General features: G+C 48.5%; 1 pseudogene; it reads right to left on the reverse strand.

Moving 5' to 3' along the window:
* Positions 1-18,092, reverse strand: part of LOC141938255 (hydrocephalus-inducing protein homolog) — a 56,418-nt pseudogene that overhangs the window by 31,324 nt on the left and 7,002 nt on the right.

Consider the following 18,092-nt stretch of genomic DNA (forward strand, 5'->3'; position numbering starts at 1 on the left):
GCTGAAAACTGATTCAGAATTCACATTTCCAAAAACCTAAATTGGTTCTAAAAAAAGGAAAGAGTAAAGATAGACAGTGGCCCCAGAAGAAATTAATTCCACACAGGCTTTGCTGTAACATGCTTACTTCTCTGTTATTATAAAATATATGCATTGTTCTATCATCAAAATTAGATTTTCCCTCTAGCTTGCAATTAAACCCTAATCTAATTTACCAGGAGATGACGGGGCCTCCAAGCAGAGCTTACAGCTCTGCTCCTCCTTCCCTGCCCACCTCCCTCCACCTGCTTTTGCGGGCTTTCCTCTGCATGTTAGGGTCTCTTCTTGAAGGTGCCGTGCATCAAGAAGGGCCACACTAAAGACTGGTTGTTACTCGGTAAGATCCGGCTGTGAACAGGCTAGCCCAGTGCCCAGGTCTTCTCCGCCAAGCTCTCCTCATAGCCATAGCTAATCTCCAGTTCCCAGTAGGTTATGTCCTCTGAGCCAGATCCCAATTCTCTAAACAAACCTGTTTATTGATCATCTCTATTATTTGTAATGGCAGCACTTCAATGCACAATGGTTAACTTTGCTCAGTTTCCTAGGGCATTATGGAAAAACCATTTGCTACTGTAATTAAAACTGCCCAGACTAGACTTTTGTGCTATGCAGAGAGGCCACAGCAGGAGGAACTGCTGGAAATGTGTTTATAAATGTGCTCCAGCACGACTGAAAGATTCTTCTTGGGCTTGGAAACCACAGCCCAGTGCTGGATGGCCCCATTTCCCACAGACGTTCAGACAAGTGCTCCCACCAACACCTACAGCTGGACCCAAAGCTGCAGCAGAACCTGCCGTTTCCCTGTAAAACACTAAACAGCTGTTTGGGGAATGTGATGAGCAGTTTAACAGATGAAAATTCACTTCACCAGTGTGGTGTTTGCCTCAGGCCACAAAGGTCTGAGAAAGCAGCTTTCCAATACCAGCCTTCCTTCCCAGGGGAACCAGTATGGGGGCTACAGCAAAGCAGCAGCAAGAGACTGGGGCAGCAGCACATCGTTCTGGTGGCAGTGCCTGTGTAGGTTCTTAGCGTAAAATGACAACACATAGGGTTGGCAGGAAAGAAAAATCATATATCGGCTTGTCCCAGTGCCTAAGTATAGGTTTGCAGCTCCAGAAATAAAGTAGGACTCTAGGCTATGGACAATGCAAAAAGTGTTGGTAGCATCTCACAGCCCCAGCTTGGCTGGAGAACGTTGTCTCCTTCCCAGCATCAAACTGGTGGAGATCACTTATTCCCTGAGAACCTAAGCCCGACCACGGCTGGTAGGTGTTACTCCCACAGGGAAAGTTGAAAGCAATTTGTCAGATCACAGGCAAACAGCCTTGGTCTTTGCAAAGCACAAACAGGACACGAGGAAGGAGAAGAGCTGCAAGGAGAGAGCAAAGGGGCACATACCTCATCTGGCTCACGTGGCTGTCCATCAGGAACGCCCAGTGGTACTGGACAAGAAGCGGGCTGCAGTTGGTCATCTCGATGTAACGCACACCTTCAGTGTTGTTCAAGATGCAGCCAAAGTCCAGGGCCGTGGGCTGGTTATGGAGATTCGGAAAGTAGACTTCTCCCCAAACCGTGACCCGCTCCTCATGAGGATGCTCAAGAAATCGTATCTTCAGAACCTTCTCTACTACCTGGGTACACAAATCCTCTTCGTAAGCAGGGTTAAATCTGATGGAGAGATGAAGTTCCTCCCCTATCTCCAGCTTCACGGGCTGCAAGGAAATGAAGAGTATTAATCATCAGTGTGATGAAGTCCCAAGGTCCGGCAGCATGAAACGTGTAAATGTTCAATGTGTGACCCCAGCGTAGGCTTCTCAGTTCATCCTGCGTTCCCTTCACAGTGTGCGCCTGACTGCAAGCCCCACCACGCTCTTGTCTGAGACTATCTCAGGCTCATCTCACTGTGCTCTGCATCAATACACGAGGAAAATAAATATTCTTCTGCTGAATTCGGGACCCACAGAAGCTATGTGCTAAATACACAACTAAATCAGCACTCTGGCACACCAGGGCCTTTTGCCCCAACTCTGGAGGAACTCCTTTAGCCTCACAGCACAAGCAGCATGGCACTGCAGCCTCACCCTTGCAGGGACTAGTCACTGGCACAGCACAGAAGTGGTGGCCCTGTCTACGACAAGTGTTTAGCAGAGCCCATGTCCAACACCTTCCACCAACAACAGGGCAGGGGCCAGGCAGCAGATGGAGGAGCTTCCTCAGCCTTCCTGAAAGCAGGGCTGCCCTTGAAGAAAGCAAGCTGCTCTTGAGGTTATCTGAGAATGGCTGCTGGAGAGCTCGATGGCTTCCAAGAGACACCTTTACTACACGGCTTGCCCAGACCTAGCTGCCTGCTCCCCTCTCCTCACGTCTTAGAGCCAGGATGTATTTCCCCAGTTCAGATGATAGTTCGTTTCCTTCAGCAGCTCGTTTCAAATCTGATTTAGTTCAGGCCAGTCTACCACTGAGTCTAAAGAATAAACTTCTCTACTAGAGGACCTCCCAACAGAAACGTACCACCACACTCCCCCCTCTTCAAACCCCACCATCAGGAAGGCCCACGGCTGCTCACCTGAACGTCTGCAGAGAGGGGCTGCTGGTCTGTACCGCAGATTAAGAAGGGCTGCTCTAAGGCCAGGACAATGCTGAGTGGCAGGGAGGATGTGTTTTTCAAAGAAAGAGGCTGGTACTGCAGAGTTAGGACATCACTGGGGTGCTACAGAAACAGGACACAAGGGAAAGAAACAATGTGAAGTTTTTCAACCCCAAAGGGCATACACCTCTATTTACTATTTTTATTAGTTTCTACCCTTCTAGGTGGTTTTTCTCTAAGTATATCAGATGCCTTTCATGTTTAGAAACCACAGCATCCCCCGGGGACAGGGAAACACTCTTGCATACAGAGGAGGGAATAGGAGCCCGAGAGGAGGCAGCTGCATGAACAAGATCAATAGCAGAAAGTGAACCCAGACCACTTGTCTCCAGTTTTGTATCCTCTCTCGAGAAGAATGGCACAAGATGATTTTCACTCACATACAGTAATTTCTTACAACCTTATCAGCTCTAGTAGCCTCATAAAAGCAGTGATGCTGGTCAGAGGAGAAAAGCGAGCAGGATTTGGCCCATAGTGGAGAGCCTGCAGCAGCCTAAGGTTAGCTTTGAACATCTACAGGCACATACAGCCAGCTAGAAACCTCAACAGTCGGGCTACAACGGGTGTCCTGCTGCCCCTGCTCCAGTGACAAGCTGTCTGTAGCCTCAAAGTTTGGCTCCACCTAAGCTATTTTTCCCTGTTTATGCATTGCTCTGGGCTTCCTGCATGGTTTATATCAACTAGACAGTGTTTGGGAAACTGGTTCTGGATGTATCGATATCAAACAGTGTCATAACACTCGATAAATCAGAGCACATGGCATCAAGCAGACCACAGGCAGACATCAGGGATAGCTGAAAAGCTTCTAATTAAACCCGAACTGCCTGCTCACAGGGTTTTGTGCTTCTCTGGAAGCCTGGGAACCAGAGGAGAGACCTGAAAACACAGAAACTAAATAATGAAATATCTTCTCTTTTTCAGACACCTTGCGGGAGAGGGAAAGGTGATGCAGCAGTCAGGATCCAGAGACTAAAGGGCATCTGCTTTGCGCTGGTGTTATCATCACTGCAGCTGAAGGATGTCTGCGGGTCCTTTGAAGAAGGTGAAGCTTGGGGAATTGCAAAGAGCTAGCATCCATACCAACAGCAGAGAAGGCAAAGAGAGACAAGAGATGACAGGTTTTTCTCATCAGCCTGAGGAGCTGACAGGAGTCTCAGTTCTTCTCAGCTTCCCTACAGGATCGGTGTTCAGACATCACTGTGCCTTGGAGGATCCCCAAAAACCTCCCTTCACACTGAGTACAGGAACTGGTGTCTCTCTAGAAGTAGCCACGATCCCCCTCGGCAGAGTTTTACTTGGGTGAAGTTACAAACCAGTCCTATCTCCAAAAACATCCTCACTTACTTTACGAAGCACCTCAGGACGGGTGAGGAGGGGGTTTAGCATCGCTCAGCTGCAGCAGTCTGCTCGCCCACCCGCAGCCCCAGCACACGAGGTGGCTGTGCAAAGCCCACGCTGTTCTCGTGGGTCCCACACATCTCGCCCTGTGCCCTTGGCTCAGCAGTTCAATTCTGTCTCCATATCATGAAGGCAGAATACAGCAAGGCAGAATACAGCTGGTGGGACTGCTCCCAATCCCAGAGGAGCAAAATATTGATCTCAGTGTTAATGGCAAAATCTTGGTCCAGCTCAGCTCAATAGTCAAAGTCCCACAGACTTGGAGAAGCCATTTAACTTCCTCCTTTGAACACAAGCACACCCCCGCACCAGGCTTTCAGTCATCAGCCATGCTCTTCAATGCCAGGATGAAACCCAGAGACTTACCTTCTCCACCCGGAAAGTGATTTCTCTGGAGGACATTTGCAGGACCGGAGCAATGAACTCGCACGTGACATCCACTTGCATTATCGGTGCCTTCCCTGCCTTGCTCCCCACGACGGCGTGGCACAGCAGCCGCTCCTTCACCACCTGCACGGAGGAGTCAGCCGTCACCCAGCGGGGGCCAGCAGGGCGTCTCGAAAACGCACTGCATTTGCTACCCACCCAGCCACAGACCGTATTACTGCCATCAAGTTACATCCACTGGGCTCCTCAACAGCCCCCTTTTCTTTTTATGCTGCATCCCATTTATTCTGCTCTCAAACGTCCGTAATGCTACACCCCACTATCCACAAAAAGCCCTTGTGAGTCATGTGTTGCCTACAATTGTAATAGTCCCTGCCCCAAAGGATTACTGTTTTGATTTGTACCACTGCCAAGCATAATACTTACAGAAAGCTGTAGGAACTGATTTAAAAAAAAAAATAATACAACTATATTAAGGAAAACAGGTGATAGAAGGGCCAATGCTAGCAAACCCTCCCTTGGAAGCTTAGTGGACAGGATCCATGGGAAAAACCCAAATAGCCAGACTGCCTTCAGGTAAAGAGGGGGTCACTCATTCCTAGCAGGTACTGTGCCCTCCTAGAGCTGGTTTTAAAAGAAACCTCCCCAGGAAAGAGATGTCTTGCAGTTCACATGAAAACCCTCTGCTTAAGCTGGATGCTCTTACACTTAAGACTTTTTCCTGATTTCTCATGGTTTCAGTTCCCCAAATTCCTCCCTTCATTTCTCACTCTTCCCTCTGATTCAACACCACAACCCAACTGCTCCTCAGAGTCCACAGACTCAAAATCATCCGTGTTGCGTGTGCAATGCAGGGAGTTGGGCTTCTGACCAACCTCAAGAGTATAAACTTCTTAAGACCCGAGGAAGGTGGAAAGCCCACTCCCAGGGTCTTGGCTTTGACTGCAGGAGGCAGGTAGCCACAGCTCAGCTCACAGATCCCCTTTTGGCTTTCCAGGCAAGACAGCCTCACCTGCACCCTGATCACTTTATTTCCTTTCTGGTACCTTTTCCCCATTTCAGCAAAACCTTTGGGCTCCGAACTGCACAGGGACAGTCTCATCGCAGTCAACTAGGTGAGTAATCGAGTATTCCTCAAGCTACCACCAAGGCAATCCTTTAAAACACCTTTCAAAACACAAGTATCAGCAGGAGCTTGATGCAGATTTATTCCACATTCACCTAAATATCTGTGGTCAGCGATCTTGGAGAAAGGGAATGCACACCAGGGTTAGCTGGCAGCTTCTCTGGAGAGTTGGATTTCCCTGGAAAGAAGGGTCCAGGGAGGAGAACACCCAGTGATCCTGCTGAAATCTCCCCCTCTGAGCTGCCATCCAAGGGTGCTGCGAGACCTGCCTGCCCTTGGGACCCTGGGACTGGCTGAGAGACTGGGGCGAGCTGTTATGGAAATATTGACAAAGGCCAAGCTGTCAATTATAATGATCCCTGCGAACAGTTTCCCACATGGATGAACATCACCCCGATCACTACAGCTGACACACTGTTCATTTTTCTGCTCCAGGACTCAGTGCTAGACAAGCCCTCTGCCCATGTTTGTCTATAGAGGAAAAATGATGCTACTCCCAGACCCTCCCACCCTTCACAGGTGTTTTGTTTTACTCACTGCTTCCCCCAAATACATTACTTTGCACTTTTTTATTTACTTTCTGCCTGTGCTCCTAGTCTAAGCGTAACTTATTTTCTCTGCCCTTCCTTTCTGCCTCAGCACATGACACCTTGTAACCTGCCATTTGCCCCTGAAGTAGCAATATTTCCTTCAGCCTGTGTTTTGGTATCAGCAGGTTGGGTTTACGGTAGCCATGGAAACATGAAAAAGCCTTAGGAACTGATGGTGGCCAGCAAGGAAAGCAGCTGGTGCTGCCATGGTAACTTGTGACTCTTGAAAGCACTTGCTCCTGATGGGGAAGGCTCAGCCCTCGGGGGGGACCTCACCTGGGGAGTGCGGGAGAAGCCTTCCAGCACCATCTCCATAGTCTTGCCTGGCATCAGCTCCACCCTCAGCGGTTGAACCTTAAACACAGGGCAGGCAGGTCTGGGGCTCCGGGAGAAACCTTGGCCCTTGGTGGTGCTGACAGCAGGGACCCGATCGCGCTGGTGAAACAGGCCAAAACCTTCTGTTGACCAGTATAGCTGATGGGTGCGCTGTCCTTTGTTTGTTATCTTGAAGTGGTAACAGCAGGGATCCAGGCTGGAAGAGAAAAAGAGATGGAAAATGTCATGGGAGCTGCTATCTCCCAGCGGCCACCCAGCTTCAGCACTCCGATGGCGTTATCTGACTGCACACTCAGCAATAAAAGCACCTCCAAAAAGGCTGACCTAGCTCAAAGCTTCAGCAAAAGCCAGACCTTGGTTGCCCCTAAGTTTATCAGCATCCAGCAGCTGCTCTGTTTGCGTACAGCAAGGAAGAGCTGCATGAAGATCATCATCTCAGCTGCCGCAGACAGAGCATCACCAGCCCAGAGACCCTCCGGTGACCTGGGCACCCCTTGCCTCGCTGGCGGGGCCCCTGCCCTGGCACCCACGTTATCCCTTCACCCCCCATCCCTTCGGGAGCATTCAACCCTCATCACCCCCAACATGTCATCCTTTGCCTGAACAGTGCAGCTGGTTTTGTGGTTTAGGAAGATAAATGCACTGTGAGAACACAGGATCAACAGAAGTTTCCCCAATACAAACACGGCAGCAAGACCAGGTCTGGCTGCTGAGGGGATTGAGCAACAACGAGAGATGAATAACGAGAGCTAGATATAAACCAAAATGAATATTCAATGGAAATGATTATGAAATGATTATGAATGGAAAAAATTATGAAATCAAAAGGCAGAGCCTCTAAAAAAAAAAAGTAGTGTGGCACTCACTGCCACTGACAACAGAGCCTAACTTGTCAAGCTTGGTTCAGCCAATAGCAGACTGCTGAGTGAGCTAACGAAGCTTGTCTCCATTTGTGTCCTCAGTCCATAGCTCACCCCTCCAGATTCCATCTGCGCTTCCTTGCTGGGCTGGGGAGATCAGGGCCACCTGGTTTGATAACCAAACTCCTCCTGCTTTTCCTTTGGGAAAAGCACCCGGCTGAGTCACTCTTGCTTGTAGGAGCGTAACTGCCTTGAAGATTCTACCCTTCTTTAATTCAGTTAACCAACAGGTGCAGCATGATACGACAAGTTTAGTTTCCCTAGACAAGCAGAATAACAATTTCTCCCATTACTGAAAAACAGAAATTCTGAAAGGGCATGAACTCATATAAGATACCTTACGTGATAAAAACCAAACTCTCCCCTGTGGCCAGGTTTCAGGCACCTTTTCCAAGGTCTCCTCCACACCTCTGCTCCCCTTTCCAAGAGCCACATGCTCCGGACTTAAGCCTGCTGGACCTAAGCCTGTGAGACACTGGGAGGGACAGAGCCTTCCACCTTCCTCAGGTTTTGGTACAACCGGTCACCAGGACAAGACTGATGCTCCTGGCCATGACCCCTGCTCATGACTGATGCCGTGTGTTTCCAGGCACAGTTGGCTACAATGAATGGTTCCCTCCAGCTCTGGCAACCAAACTGGGTGGAAATCAGCAAATTGGTACTGCTGTATTAGCAAAACATGGCCTTTAAAATATAAACTAATGGCTTAAGCCTAAAGGTGAGCTTTTGGGGCACCATGAGGCTCTGGTGGGACAGCTCTGGAAAGAGTTAAGCCTGTGCATCTTATCTTCAAAAGTTCTGCTCACCTTGGAAGAGATCACGTATTCAGGGCCAGTGCTGCCCGTATCCTGGAAAGTTAATTTAACACTCATTTCTAAATAGCATTGCAGATATCATTTGAAGGGCACAGCACTGTCTGTCTGCCTGTCTTGCTACGACCAAACACTGACGGGCTGGCTAATTATTCAGATGCTTGGAGGAAAAAAAAAAAGCAATTTACAGTAGATTTAAAAAACAGCCCCTCTTGCCAATTCAAGTCTGCTCCAACTTCAGTTGGAGAGAGCTACAAACAATGCCAACACGCTCTTCAAAGCCTTCCCTCCCCACAGCCTGAACAATTCGCTCGGATATCAGCAAAATTGCCCATCAGCCAGAACAGGAAACAGAAGCAGCATCCCTTTATTGGCACTGTTTTTAAGTTTATCTCCACGTTTTGCTGTCTCTCCATATGGCCATTTCTTTAATAAAGGGAATGTTGTCAAAAGCTTGAGATACTAAGCAATGAAATTAGTAAATGAAACAAATCCTGCACTAATGAGGAGAGAGGCAAGTACGGGAATGAGAACTGCGTGTCCTCCCCTTGCTTACATCACGTTTGACCATGAGCCTTTAGACACTGCCTGAAAATCAACTGACTTTTCTTCAGTGAATCCCAGTGAGAAGATAAACAGTTACAGCTTTTTTTTTTTTTTTTTTTTTTTTAAATTAAAAAACCTGTGTCTCTTCTGCAATGTCAGCTCCACTTGAATCTGACGGCAGCTCGTCCCTGGGAAGGTGGAGGGGGATCTACTCAGCAGGCACCCTCCTGAAGAAGACAACACATCTGGCTGTATGACCGCTGCTGGAAACCAGGCAGCAGCAAGCTCCACCAGCAGCACAGGGCTCTGGATTAGGGAGGTCAAGGATCAGGTCGAAGGAGTCAGGACCCCAAATTAGGACTGTCATAAGAAGAGGAAATCCCAAGAAAGGTCTTCTCCCTCCTCCCTCATTACAAGGCACTGGGAAACCACCGTTTGGCTCCCTATGGTAGCACATGAGAGACCCAGCATGGTGGTTATGCAGGGAGAAGAAAGCTGCCACTGATTAACAAAAACTACACCTCTGTCTTTTCTTTCCTGATCACACAGGCATGATATGCAGCTGCCTTCCGTGGTGCCAAGAGATGTCATTCTTAGCAGCTGAATAAAAGATCCCCAAGAAGACAGAGTGACAAAGAACAAGTAGGAAATGATCAAAGAACGATGCTTTTTCCTTTCTGCCTTTCTGCAGGGAGAGCAAACACTTCCATTAACCAATACAACTCTTCTGTACTGGTCAGTATGGCAAAAAAATCAGGCACTTAGGGAAAGAAGATGACAGCGGCAGCAAGGAGGAGAAACAGCCATCTTTTTCAGCAGGTTGCATCAGTCCCAGCTAAGCTGCAGCAGCCCCTTCACCTTGACCTGTTCCTCCAGTCTTTTCTACCCAAAAAAGCTCAAACTCTTGCCTTGCAGGATCCAGAGGATCCTCTAACAGGGCTGCCTGGCAGCTGGGAAAGCAATCTGACAAGGAAAAGTATGTCAGACACACACAGGATTCAGCACGGGATGACACACTGGTCCCAGGGGTCACAGACCTGCAGACACCCTGGCACGCAGGGATAAGCCAACAGAGGACTAGGCTACAAAGTCCCTATGCTCTTCTTCAAACCCAGAAAAGCCCCATCTCAATGCACAGACTTGGAGGTTTCTTATTTATTTCTTTCTGGTGGCAGAGATGTTCAGTGCTGCTCCCCACAACTCAGAATATAAAAGACTCAACTCATCCAACAGAGAGAAGAGGAGACGGTACGGGGAAGCCTGTGCACGAGGGGTACTCCAGGTAATTCCTTAAGTCACCACCCCAAAGTGAAGTTATCCACAAAAGAGCATCTTGGCTTGCTCAGATAATGCTCTTTTCTCCCATAGAGCAAGAAGAAATCTTGGCTTGACAGGAACAGCAATTTGCATGTGATGGTTAATACCACCACCAAGGTGGCACTGTGACCATCTGCATTACAGCATTTTCCTTTCCTGTTTCGAACAAGATACCAACCTTTGACTTGCCCTGTTGCTGTCCCTTAATTTAATCTCATTCAGTTTGTTGAGCTGCCAGTCAGCGTGCTGTAACATTGCTGATCCAATGCTGCTGTGAAAATTTCAATCATAGCTCCTTCCTTTGAGCAGGGACCGTGATCTACAAGCCTAACTGCAAACAGCCACAGTTTCGAGAATAGCCATCAAACGGAGACAGGGAAATCACAGCTCACCGTCCTGCAGCAATCTCCAAGCAGGAAATCAAAGCAGCAGCTTTTCCATCTTAGAGAACACAAGACTTGGGTTCAGGGGCGCAACTGGATGCAGGATGTCCAAGTCACCCACCATCTAGGCTAAGGGACAGCCTCTGCTCTCACATGTACGTGTGCAGTTCACCCTGATGCCTGACTACATCTCAAATTTTATCTCCAAAATTATTCAGTCCTCTCTTCTTCCCATCAATAAATGGCCAGGCAGCCTAAGGCATCAGCAAAGGGCGAAACTTCAACTGAGGCAGCAAAGCAGCACCAAAGGAGGCACCTGCTGAGGACAGGGGAGCAGCTGGAGCACACCTCGCCTGCCGCAGTGCTGCCTCCACCCAGCACGCTCAGCATCAGGGTGCTGAAGAGTCTGAAGAGCCCTTGCTGAAACGACTGATCGAGCAGGTTCTCAGGACCTGCTTCCTTGAACACCTCCATGATAGCAGCAGCTGTCCTGAGAAGCCGAGATGCTCACCGTGGGGTAAGTCAAGCCTGTGGGGTCAGCAGGGGGGACTATGGAGCAGCAGAGCCCACCCTTACTGCAGGGAAAGAAACCATCCCTGAACCACCTCATATTTATTGTTCTATTTATTGATTAGCCACCGTATTTGCAGAGATCGCAGTGAAGCAGGATAGGATTTATTGCCCAGTCCCATACCTTAGGGCCCTGAGGCAATGCAGAGGCAGATATACCCTGTGAGCCCCCCGGGTACACCACAAGCTGCCCGGGGAGGGAGGGACCGGGACAGCAGTGCCTGAGCAGCTCTGCGGGTCAGTGCCTGGTATGAGCACGCAAACCCCATCATTCGTACACCAGTACCACACACCCCAGGTAGCTTGCTTTCGGCAGAGATGGAAAGCAGGTTTTCATTGTGGAATCAAAGCAAGCTGCTCTGGGAATCCCCCACTTTGAGGTTACATTTATCCCCCAAACAGCTGGAAAAGCAGCACGAGGGAAATTCAGCCCCCTCCTTGGCCCAGGAGGCTGAGCCTGTACTCTCACACACTGCTTGATGCTCCATCCACAACACCAAGTCCACAGTGCCAGGTCTGGGCTAACCAGCCCCAGAAGTCTGACCCACCTAGTATGGAGAAGAACAAACCTCCTCTGAACCCATTTTCAAGCCCCTCACAGATCCCCCCTCCAGTGGGGAGCACACCCCAACCAGCCTCAGCACACGAGCCTGTCCTGGCTGCATCAGCCCTGCTCCCCCTGCCAGGGAGCAACCCAACCTCCCTCGGCTATGCAGCTTCTCACACTACGCAGCTTCCATGAATTAAAGAGCCTTTTTCTGCAGCCAGTCTCCAGAGGTGCTCTGCAATGCGACACAGTCCACCGTAGGTACACGACCCTTACACGTACATTCTTGTGCAACAACCCAGCTGGTTTGACCCCCAGTAGGTGTGAAACTCACCTCACTGCGAGCAGTTTGAGGACAGATCTCACACCCTAGTCTCTATCATTAACAGCAGCTCGACAGAAAGCAAATGCAGATCTAACAGGGAAACCGTGCGGAAACCCATGCCCTTTCAGGAGCAAAGGGCCACAGCGTTCTCTTGGTCTCAGAGCTCCAAGCACATGACTCTTAGAGATAAATTACCTTCCACAAAATAAAGGGAGAACTTGCAAAAATGATCCAGACTCATTTCTGCTCAAACATCTATGCAAATTCTCTGTTTTACTGAGGGGTCCCCCAGCTAAAACTGCCCCCAGAGCCAGGCTCCTCTTGCTGCATTGTGATGGAATACGTTGCTTTCTCAATCATATAGTGATATGCAAATGTTGCATATAAAAATCAAGTCACAGGTTGCTTGTCAGTCATTTTTGTTAGAAAATAGCCCCACAGATACTTACCATCTTTGCCCTGAAGGATGCAGGGATGACACTCTGATTGGAGCGGTGGAGACTTCGGGAAGCATCTTGTATAACTTGGATACTGCCGAAATTTATCTTACTTGGGTGCACGTAGACAACTGCTCCTTCTCCAGTGCTCACTAAATGGATTTTCTGCTCCAGAAAGCAGGTAGGAAAGATCAAAAAAAACAACAGAGAAAGTTTAAAATGATTAGACAGCTCTAAGGGTACTCCTAGACTGGGGGATAATTATGGCTGTTTGAAGTTTTTTCAGTGTTGTAAAACCAAAACAGAAGGCCTGGAGCAAGTGTGGGATCTGGACTGATCCCATCTGAAAAGCACAAGCTCCCATTATCAGGGGATAAAGAAACCCTGGTTCCTGTGTTTGCTTTTTCACACCTCCTCCACACTGTTAACTCTCCTTCCTCTACCTTGTGCCTGCTCCCACTCCTTTTACTGCTCAGTCTTGCCCCAGACCACCCTCCCTGACTTCTGCTGCTGCACAGCACACTTGGACAGTGACTTTAGCCCCAAAGCTACACCTGTGAAAGCCAGCACAAGTCAGAAGCAAAGCAGGCCCTTTAGAGTAGAGATCACACAAGTTAGTTGCCTCTGATTTGCACATATGTGTATTCCTGGTATTATATGGATAATGGGCATTAATTAGTAATTACATCATTCAAGCAGTATTGTTTTCTTTTGACAGTCTGAGACCCAAAAGTTCTGTTCTTGCAGAACTGGCACAGACTATTGGAGGAGGAATGTGGATCCCTTGGCTAAACCACCTTCTCTCATCATTAAAAACATTCAGGAGGCATTCAGGAGATTTAGCAGCACCATTTCCACTTGTTTTATTAAAAGTTTAAAGCCCTGTAACTACTTTCAAAATGTCAGCCTTTTGTTCTGTTACAGAAAGCTTAAGGTTCCCAGGAATCCTGTGACATCCTCTTTCATGCTCAGAGAGATGAGAAGACGTTTTAAAACAGCTGCTTCAAAAGTTGATATCATCTTAAATTAAAGTTTAATTAACTATATTTGTTCTCGATTTCAGCTAGATGAAGTCAGGACACTACAGACAACATTCTCTTGCCTACATTTTGTTGTCATTGCTGCTGTTGTGTATGCCTGAATGTGGACATCATCTTTCAGGAGGCTTTAGTCCAGGAATGCTTTGCCTCATCCATTTCCAAACTTAGTAGAAAAAAAAGTCTCTGTGCTCCACGTGCAAGTGCTGTGGAGACTCATGAGTCTTTGGCTGGAGCTCTTGGCAAAGAGATATGATGGATGTTTCTCAGACGTGATGGCCCTGACCTTCAGCATGGCCTCTTACACAGCACTTGCCTTAGCAGGATTCAGGGACGTCCCTGCGTGCTCCTGAACAAAAGGCCTAACGAAGCACCAGTGCGGTTCATCTAATAGCACAGCAGAGTACGAGACCCAGGGGTTGTTCTGGGCTTCAGACTGGCCCTCTTATCCCGAGTGACCTACCGTAATTAAATGCTGTGTCAGACACTTAGATTACCACCTAGGATGATACATCCTTCCTCTTCTCTAGGTGAAGGGAAGTTGCTGCGAGTATACTTGAAATTACAAGACCTCCTGACCTTGTTAATGTATAGAAACCAGTAAAGTAGGACGTTTAGTTTTAACGTTAACCATCACTTGTGTTTCACTAGCTTTTATTTTTCCCGTATTTCACTGCAATGTATATAATTTCATTTATACTCTTTTCCTAACTACCCTCTGACATCTTACCCACTGGTAAAACATCTTGAAACCTGTAACTCCTTGCCTAGTGGAGATAAAACAGGCCTTGGACAGTCTGGCAAACTCCGAGTACATCCCTGATAACAGTGACCTAAAAATGCAAGACAAGTGCCTGAGAAGACGCCAGTGTCAAGAAAAGCGACTGGAAGCCGGTTTAAACCAACCTCCTCAAAACAAACAGGAGCTGAAGGAGGGATGGGGTCACTCCATGACCATGTATGGACATGGGAAACCTAAAGTTCAGCTAGCAGACAGTGTGAGGAAGGTGATGTGGACCACCAAGGTGGGGAGAAGACCCTCACTCTATTTTTACTACGCACTCTCAGACTATGTAAATGAATTCTGAGAACCCATTAGCATAAGACTGTCTTTTCTAGGAAACCTGATGCATACGTATGCTTTTTGTGTATATTAGTCAGAGAGTTTTGTTAGTAAGCGTGGCACTCATGGTGGAGTGATCCCCAGTGCTGCCCAGCGCTGCGAATAAAGAATCCCTGCTGAACAACAGTTATACTCAGTTCTGACTGTGGAGTGAAGCTCTTTGTTTCACAGGCATTAGCTGTTGTGTACGCCACAAACCCCTTCTTTCCTTGTCCACACCAGCATATATTACAAGTTCTTGTTTTCCCGGGAAGGATCCCTGGAATTAGCAACCCTGCCTTACGCTTCACACCCCACCAAGATGAGTCGCACAAAGGCCCACGTCCCCTGGAACTCACCAGAGGGGATCCTTCACTCCCAAACACTGCAGCATGAGCAACAGTGTCCTGCTCTCCCGTCACCTGGGCCTCCAGGGTCAATGGGACCTCCACCGAGCTGTGAGGCTGGACAATCCCCCACGGCACGGGGCTGGAGTACCACACAGAAGTGTCCTCCTTGTGTTCCTGTAAGGGACAGAGTCAAATGCAACACACAGGAGTGACCTTTGAGGAAACTTTGAACTCCTCAACATCTACACAATGGCAATTCACACACATTTTCAAAAATCCCCAGGAGAAAGCAGAAAGGTACAAAGCAAGATGCAAGACTTGTATGGGCTTAGCATCCTCAGGGGGTCTAAAAGCTGCTGCACCCACAAACACCCACTCCTGGGCTGGCAGCCTCCTTGCAGCAACTTTTCACAACCCTCTATGTTCTCCTGCATGAAAGCACCCCAAAGACTAGAATATAAACTGCTTCCTAAAAAGTTTAAACTGTTTCCTGAAGTTTATACTCAGGTAGGTTCCTGTCTAACTGCTTCCTGAAGTTATATTCAGGTAGCTTCCTTTTCTCAGCAACCTTTAGGTTTGAATATAAACCAGCAAGGTCTTATCCAAAACCCTTTTTTCCCCTAATAAACCCCTTGATAACATCTGAGGGCAGGAGGCGGATGCAATGCCAAACCTGAGGGATAACCCTGTAGCAGCCTGGAAGATTGCTGTCATTCACAAGGGTCAGCATCTGCTGATAAGGGAATTTTAGAAAGCACCGTCCAAACATCACGACAGGGTTGAGTACTCACAGCGGAGGAACCACGCATCTAGGCAAAGAGATGACCAAAAGGGAATTAGAGATACCGAGAGAATGTAGAGTTCGTTTACTCCCCAAGTAGCATGAAATAGAGCATAACACATGTGTCAAATAGACACTTAATACCCCTACAGCGATAAATCACCTTTAACTTCTTCTGACTCAACCACCTCCTGTAAAGGTGGGGCAAAACCCTGGGACTCAGCCTCGCAGAGGCTGCCAAGTGCCCAGGCAGCGCACAGTGCCCTGTCCCAGAGCTGCCTGATCAGCTCTGCCCGCTCTTTGCCCCAGGAGGCTTGCAAGGACCCTCCCAACAGTCCCAGCAAGGCGTGAGCTCTGGGGGAGCCTTCCCACTGAGGACCAGTGCTCACCAAGGCTCAAAGAACACAAGACTCCAGTGTCTCAGTGAAAATGACTCCCTCCTCTCCCACACCGCTGTTGCCCTGCCTGAGAACTCAGCCCTTTGCCCCAGCGATGGAGGGCACAAGCCACCCCCTGCCTTAGGCAGTGGGGGATCACCCTCTCCCAGTTCCTGCACCCCCACGGCTCCATGCATTGTCTGTCCCCATTTGCACTTGTTTTACAAAACTGCAGCCCAGGCACTGACTGGATGACTCTGCCTGGGAGAGGGAACAGCACAGTGAACTCATCCCTCTTGTAATCAAACCAACACCCACTGCAGCACAACAGGATTGAATCTGGCTGCAGCAAGATCTTCTGGCTTAAGTCTGAGAACATTAGTGCTCAAAAGAACCAGAGGGAAGCAGAGAAACCTGAGCTCACCTTTCACATCAAGGACTATTTTTCCCTTCATACAATCGTGCTTTGAGCCTTCCCTCACCAGTCCTGCCATAAGCCCCTTTCCCATTCGCATGCACCTTCGTTAACTGACCCAGACACCAGCTCTCAGCAGGCTGCTCATTGCGGCCCAAATGAATGCTGTATTTTGGTTGCAACCCAGCACAAGTCCACCACTTGCGGGAAGGAGGAAAGATGGCCCTTTGGAAACTTATTACACCTCAAGCACCAAAAAACAGGCCAATAATGAATATAATTACTGTTCCCCTTAGTAAAAGGCTCAGGGCCATGCCTGTCCGTGGAGTACAGGTGCTGCTTTCAGAACACTGCCAATCTCACATCTAGCTGGGCAGAACTAGCTCATTAAGCAACACTTGTCATTTGGAGATGGAGCCAGCAAACCACGTGCAAGGCAGCGTGGTGCTGGATGCACGAGGAGAGACGACGAGCTGCAAGGAAAGCGCTGATACCCGGCTGTGAGGAGCAGCGCCGACACCGCCTTGCCAACACCGCACACGTCCACCACCAGTGCCAGCTCGTAGCTCTTCACAGTGTTGGAACACAGGGTGACCTGGTGGGAGAGAAGAGCATCAAACACTTCATCACTCCCAAAAGCCATCGTCCATGTGTGCTGTCCTCCGGTTCTTGTTCCACGAGCAGGAGAGGGAGGATTTTGCCCTAACTCTTCTGCTGGTCCATGTACAGAGCACAGTTGCTGGGAGCAACAAAAGTCTTCTGACAAATCTGCTTTGTTAAATACACCTTGCCCTTACCAGGGCATATGTAAGCACGATTACATTAATGCTCTACTCACCACTGTATTAAAATTAAGGGACGAATTTTTAATCTCAACTACAACAGCATAAATCCAGAGTCAATCTGTTAACTTCAACAGATTCAGCTTTACATTGGGAAGCTGAGGGCAAAATGCAGCCCAGCAGGTGCTGTGCAGTTCATGGCTGCCAGACCTTTTTCAGTCCCCACTGGAGATCACCGTAGTGAATACAACTCATTCTGCTCTTCAGGAGAGGATATATAAGACCAGGAAGAAAAGCAAACTGCTTTATATAATGACATCTCTCTTTTTAACAGCCACCTTCTGTCCTCATCCTTCCTCTGCCCACTTTAAATCAGTGGGGCTCTTAGTGTGGGGATGCTAGGATCCGAGCCAAGACTAAGACCTTAGACAACACCTTTTTTTCTCTGTTTCATCCTAAAATGAGGTAGGTGGGAGATGATTACCCAGAGACAGCTACAGATGTTCCCACCAAGCTCCTGTAACCTTCCTCACCTGATAGTCAAGGTCACAGGCTCAGGGGATCCATTCACACTGAACCTGAATTCTTCTGTGAACTCCCCCAGGATGGCGGAACTGAAGGAGATCCGGATGACTTGCAGCCCGTCCGGCAAAATGATGCCCTCCTGGGGGAGGAAGGTGAAGCAGGAGCCCAGAGCTATAGCTGGAGGGACCAAGTTGAAGACAGTGTCAATGGCTCCTTTGTTAAACAGGACCACCTGCAGCAGCAAGAAAGCAAAATGGAAATACATAAGGAATCTTCCTTTCTTACAGAAGGCTGATTTGTCTTCTGATTAAGCAATTAACGACTGTAAAAAGCAGAAGATGCT

Source organism: Strix uralensis, chromosome Z (genome assembly GCF_047716275.1).
Source record: "Strix uralensis isolate ZFMK-TIS-50842 chromosome Z, bStrUra1, whole genome shotgun sequence".
In the NCBI taxonomy this organism is placed as follows: Eukaryota; Metazoa; Chordata; class Aves; order Strigiformes; family Strigidae; genus Strix; species Strix uralensis.